This window comes from Triticum aestivum, chromosome 3A (genome assembly GCF_018294505.1).
Source record: "Triticum aestivum cultivar Chinese Spring chromosome 3A, IWGSC CS RefSeq v2.1, whole genome shotgun sequence".
Lineage (NCBI taxonomy): Eukaryota > Viridiplantae > Streptophyta > Magnoliopsida > Poales > Poaceae > Triticum > Triticum aestivum.
The window spans coordinates 734,273,094-734,279,576 of NC_057800.1; the positions used below are offsets into that span (position 1 = coordinate 734,273,094).

Here is a 6,483-nt window from a genome sequence, read left to right on the forward strand (position 1 = left end):
TATAGTGGAAAAATAAGTATAAATAGTTAATTACTTTCAATGGTACTTAAGCTAATTATGGTACGCATGCAGCTCCAGGAACACATCTTCGCCTAATTCTGACTACCATCTTTGGCCCTGAAACACACGATCACAACTCACCATTCCAACACAGCATTAGCTCACTCGGTGCGCCATGAGAAAGAAGAGTAAAAGCACACCTCGAGCAATATTCATATCACTGAAACATACTAGTGGTTTGGGCGCCACCATGTGGTGCCCCTTAAGAGAAAGTTGTGCGCACATTTTCATTTGCAAAAAATACATAGAGTCCTTGTCTCGGTCTAAAGAACATCTCAGAAAAAAAAATCTCACCTTCACCTAAAAAAAGAAGTAAAAAAAAGAAAATTACCACAGCAGTCTACAAGCGAGTGCCACTTTGCATAACCTTCATTTAAAAAATATCAGAGGTCCTCACCGCCATCAAAAAAGAAAAAGTGCATTTTAAAAATAATCCACACCTTCATCTAAATTTTTTTTGAAAAGAATTCTCACCATGGCCAAACCAGCTTGCGCCACGTGGCATAACTGGTTGGCCGCTCTTCACGCGTAGCTTAATAGGTTTAATAAGTTATACACAGAGACATCCAAGCACCTGCGGATTAATCAACAAAGATTTTGAAGTCAAGGTTAGTGTGTATTGAATGCCCATAGTAGCAACAAAGTTGAGAGAGATAATCATAAATCACTGTTGCATTGATCAACAAAGACCTTGAAGTCAATTTTGGTGATTGCCGAGCAGCAAGCCAGCAACAGAGTTGGTAGAACTAATTTCAAGTGCACTGCCATCAACACATAAAAAATCCATAGACAACACTCGGGATCAATAGACTGCAGCCAACATTCGTTAGTTAATATTTAATAAAATATAACTGTACTATAAGAAGAAGATCATTATCCTATTTAGACACAAAACAATTGTAATCAAATACTTAGGTTTGAAACAAAAGCTACCTGGGAGCTGAGCCATTGCTGAGATTGGAGTCTCACATGCAAAGGAGATACATACAGAAGAACAGACAATGGTGAGACCTGCCATGAGAGAAAGCCATTGGCAAGGTGATCAGACCTAGAGTAGTGTACTGGAAGATCCTGCATAGACCAATCAGCTAGGTGTGCTATGGTGGTAGATGGAGGGGCTAGGGGTCAGCACCTTGATCAGGAGCATTGCCAACGCTTTGTATGAGAACCTAGCCATCGTGGTAAAACCTTCTCCCAGAGGAGATGCAGCGGAGCAGCACAAAACAGGATAGAGGAAGGAGGTGGCCTCCTGAGGAGTTGCGGCGAAGCAGCAGAAAACATGATAGAGGAAGGAGGTGACGTTTCCTGGAAGGAAACGGGAGAGCAGGGGCAACGTGGAGTGCTAGAGGATTTATGTACGATTAGATTGAAAAGATCTAAAAAAAGATTGGATCTGTAGCTGCCGTATGATTTTAACTTTTGGGGATTAAACGTGGAGGCTAATGTGGACTCACCAAATCAGGCTTCTATTTTTGCATCTTCTAACCGTGAAAGGTATATGGGCCTACTTTTTTAGCCGAATTGAGCAAATATTCATTCAGCGGAGCATTCTAAGGGTTAATCTAAACAATAATAATTCGGCCCCACATAGATGAACGGTTATTAATTTCTAATTAATGTGGTAATTTCTGAGGAGTCTGTAATTAGTATAGGTATAAATAGATAGATAGATAGATAGATAGATAGATAGATGTCAGGCGACTGAATTTTTCATTTTCGGCCAGTCAAATTTGTTGCAGTTGATTCAGCGTGCTTTATGATACACGTGTAAGACGTCCTCATAAATTTGACTTACGCTGTTATTTATCCAGTTGATTTTCTGTCTTTGTGCATGCTGCAGCCCCATACATGTGTTGGGAATCGTAGCATGGAAAACAAAAACAAAATCTACGCACACGCAATAATCTATTCATGGAGATGCATAGCAACAAGGGGGAGAGTGTGTCTACGTACCCTCGTAGACCGTAAGCGGAAGCATTTCACAATGCGGTTGATGTAGTCGAACTTCTTCGCGCTTCAACCGATCAAGTACCGAACGCACGACACCTCCGCGTTCCGCACACGTTCAGCTCGGTGACGTCCCTCGCCTTCTTGATCCAGCATGATGTCAAGGTAATAAATGAGTTCCGTCAGCACGACGGCGTGGTGACGGTGATGGTGAAGTGATCTCCGCAGGGCTTCGCCTAAGCACTACGAAAATATGACGGGGTGTGTAAACGGTGAAGGGGGTGCCGCACGTGACTAAGCAATTGTCTGTTGTGTGCTAGGCGCCCCCTCCTCATATATATAGGTGGGAGGGAGAGGGGAGAGGCCAAGGGGCGCCCCAAGTAGGTCCGAATCCTACTTGGGCTCCTGCCCTTGGCCGTGTCCCCCTCCCATGTTTGTCAGAGGGGGAAGGAAAGAGTGTGTGTGTGGGGGGTGTGGGGGGGAAGGAAGTGGGAATCATAATCCACACTTACCTTTCCCTTCTCCCATTTCCTTCTCAACCTTAGGCCGGCCCATATGAGGGCGCATCAGCCCCTTGTGGCTTGTGCATTTCCCCTCTTGTCCCATAAGGCCCATATCTTTTGCCGGGGGTGTCCGGAACCCCTTCCGGTGACCCAATAAGTACCCGGTACCCCCCGAAACACTTTCGGTGTCTGAATATCATCGTCCTATATATTTATCTTCACCTCTCGATCATTTGGAGACTCCTCGTCATGTCCGTGATCTCATATGGTACTCCGGACAACATTCGGTTACCAAATCACATAACTCATATAATATTATATCGTCATCGAACGTTAAGCGTGCGGACCCTACGGGATCGAGAACTATGTAGACATGACCTAGACACCTTTCCGATAAATAACCAATAGCGGAACCTGGATGCCCATATTGGCTCCTACATACTCTACGAAGATCTTTATCGGTCGAACCGTTATGACAACATACATAATTCCCTTTGTCCATCGGTATGTTAGTTGCCCGAGATTCGACCGTCGGTATCTTCATACCTAGTTCAATCTCGTTACCGGCAAGTCTCTTTACTCGTTCCATAATACATCTTCCTGTAACTAACTCATTAGTCACTTTGCTTGCAAGGCTTCTTATGATATGTATTACCAAGAGGGCCCAGAGATATCTCTCCGATACTCGGAGTGACAAATCCTAATCTCGATCTATGCCAACTCAATGAACACTGTCGGAGATACCTATAGAGCATCTTTATGATCACTCAATTACGTTGTGACGTTTGATAGCACACAAGATATTCCTCGGCTGTCTGGAAGTTGCATACTCATAGTCGAAGGAATATGTATTTTACATGAAGAAAGCAATAGCAATAAACTGAACGATCATTATACTAAGCTAACAGATGAGTCTTGTCCATTACATCATTCTCCTAATGATGTGATCTCGTTATCAAATGAAAACACATGTACCTTAACCATCTTTGATCAACGAGCTAGTCTAGTAGAGGCTTACCAGGGACACGGTATTTGTTTATGTATTCACACATGTATTTAAGTTTTTGATCAACACAATTCTAGCATGAATGATAAAACTTTATCATTAATAAGGAAATATAAAATAAGAACTTTATTATTGTCTCTAGGGCATATTTCCTTCAGCATGCATGTCCCCACTTCATGACTGTTCCACCCACATGGATCAATGAAATGCATGCGAATTTTAGTGTGCGTGCATGCCTTTTTTGCTTGTGCTTGCTTCTGTCTCTTTGCACGCGTTTGCTTTTGTTTTTTGTTGAATTTTTTTATTTATGTGTACTTTTTAATGTTGAGTGTGTCTAAATTGCAAACAAGTACTACACGTATACATTATATTAGACTATGGAAATTTCATTACTATATGTTTCTTTTTATACATATTATAGAAGTGCAATTTTTGAACTAGTTGGAAGAAAATTTTATGCTTTAAGTTTTATTTCACTTTCTTTCTTATTTAAGGGTAATACCAATGACACTAATTTATTTTTCTGTGAGGTGCTACATGAGCTGTTATTCTCGACCAAGATTACTCCCATTAAACAAATAACGGGTGACTCATGGGGCGTGAAAAATAATCACACTACCTGATGGGTACAATAATGTATGTGATGACACTGAATAGAACCGCCATTGTTCCACATCTTTGCTGGTAATTACGCCTACGTGAGCATTTTATTTTATTTAGGTAATTTATTAGGTAAGCAGTTACGTAGCTTCACGAGCAAGCATTTTCATGATTCAACAGACACAGATGACCTAGGTTTGGCAACACGGAGAGGCCGTATAGCTCGCTCATGTCCGCCGGAGAGGCCGTGCAGCTCGCTCATGTCCGCCAGCTCGGATCAGGACCCGGGTGCCCGCCGGCAAGTCGTAGCCCAGCAACCGCGTGTCCTCCACCGTCTCCCGCGGCAGGAGCAGCGGCATCGGCGGGTGGAGGCGCAGGGCCTCCTTCACCACCGCCTTCAGGTAGGGCAGGCGGGGGAGATGCTACTCCGTCACGGCGGCGCCGGCGCCCTGGCCGACTGCCGCGCGGACCTCGTCCTGTAGCTTGCGCATCTCGTGCGGGTGGTTGATGAGCTCAGCCATGGCCCATTCCAGCAGCGTGAAGGTGGAGCCCGTGGCGGCGGCCAGCATGTCCAGGATGATGCCCTTGATGCTGCCCGTGTCCAGCTCTTCTGTAGAGTCCAGCATCACGTCCACGAAGTCTCCCTCCTCCCCGGTGGCCGCAGCCGCGCGGCGGCGCTGGCGGTGGTCGGTGATGACCCGCTCCAGCAATCCGTCCATGTCCTCAAAGACCCGCCTCGTCTTCTTCTCCAGCCCCGTGACGACGTCCACCCAACGCAGCCACGGCACCGTCTCTCCCATGGGCACCGTGCCCAGCAGCTCCTCAATCTCGGCGAACACCTTCCTCAGCCTCGCGCCGCCGCCTTCGACCACGTAGTCCGTGTCGCCAAACGTGCATCGCGAGATAACCGTGTTAGAGTAAACGATGAGGTTGTCACTGAGGTTCACGACGTCGCCGGCGTGTCGGCGGACCCGGTCCACGAGCGCGGCGGCCTCCTGCGCGCGGACGTGCCCCAGGGACGCGACGCGGCGCGCCTGGCGCCAGTGCTCGCCGTAGGGCGTGAAGCCGATGCCGTAGTAGAAGCGGTCGACCATGAGGAGCCTGGGGCGGCTGGCGAAGTCGAGGTCGCGGGTCCTCATGGCCTCCTCCGCCGCGGCCGCGGAGCACGCCACCACGGTGGGCACGCGCCCGAGCCGCAGGTGCATGACCGGGCCGTAGGACGCGGCCAGCGCACGCAGGCTCCGGTGCGGCAGGCTCCCGAGCAGGTGGAGGTGGCCGACGACCGGCAAGCCGGGCGGCGACGGAGGCAGCCGTAGCTCGCCATGCCTGGCGGCATTGCGGCCGCGCTTCGAGGAGGAGACGAGGACGGCGACGGCGAGGAGGAAGGCGAGGACGGTGAGGGCATAGGGGGAGTTGAACATAGCGGCAACCATGTCTGCAGCCATTCTCGACGGCCGCCGGCAAACTCGACGGTGGGGAGATTGATGGATTTGACTTGAACCATGGCGGCAGCGAGATTGCATATATAGAAGATGGAGAATGGAGAAGTACGTAGCCCCCAAGTCTCTGTTGCAAGCTTAGAGCATCTCCAACAGCCACGCAACGCGCCGCGTGCTAAAAACTCATTTGCCGCACGCCCTTCGTCTGGTTTGACGCGGCCGACAATGCTAGCTCCAGCAGGCGCGCTAAAATTGAGCGCGTGCACGTTGCTCCAGCGGCCACACTAAAATGCAGCGCGCGCTAAACATTGTGTACATTTTTTTAATATAGATAATATAAAATTCATAGAATACATAGATATTTTACATAGTTCCATAGCATAGATAAATAAAAAACTACGGTGCAACGACATAAAAAAACTACTAGATAGTGCAACTACACCCTACTCCTAGTCATCATCTGTTAGAATATATAGAGTTGTAATCTCAACCTCCTTCCTTCTCTTGTATTCTACCCAAACTCTTTCTGTCATAACCTTGTACGTCAAGCCAGGCTTCGGCCACGCATCAATATAAACTACCACGCGGCTCCCTCGATGGAGTAGGAACGCTTCATATCTTTCATGGTAATCAGAGCCACCTCTTCTCATACATCTAGCCACAATCCAAAACCCTAGAAACCACACATCATCGTCTCCATGGCTTCCTCCGCCGGCGTCTCCCTCAACCTTGGATCGCCGCCGTCTGAGAAGCTCGCAAGAGGTAATTTCATCCTCTGGAAGACGCAGGTCCTCCCAGCCCTGCGAGGCGCACAGGTGACGGGGCTCCTGGACAACACCGATGCCGCTCCACCCAAGATGGTGGAGATCACGAAGGCAGACAAGACCACGGCCCTAGAGCCGAATCCCCTATACGGACCCTGGATCGC

At 48.2% G+C, this 6,483-nt stretch overlaps 1 pseudogene; it reads right to left on the reverse strand.

The window, feature by feature from the left end:
• Positions 1-4,343: 4,343 nt before the first annotated feature.
• On the reverse strand, positions 4,344-5,537 carry LOC123057324 ((+)-menthofuran synthase-like; annotated as a pseudogene).
• Positions 5,538-6,483: the final 946 nt, after the last annotated feature.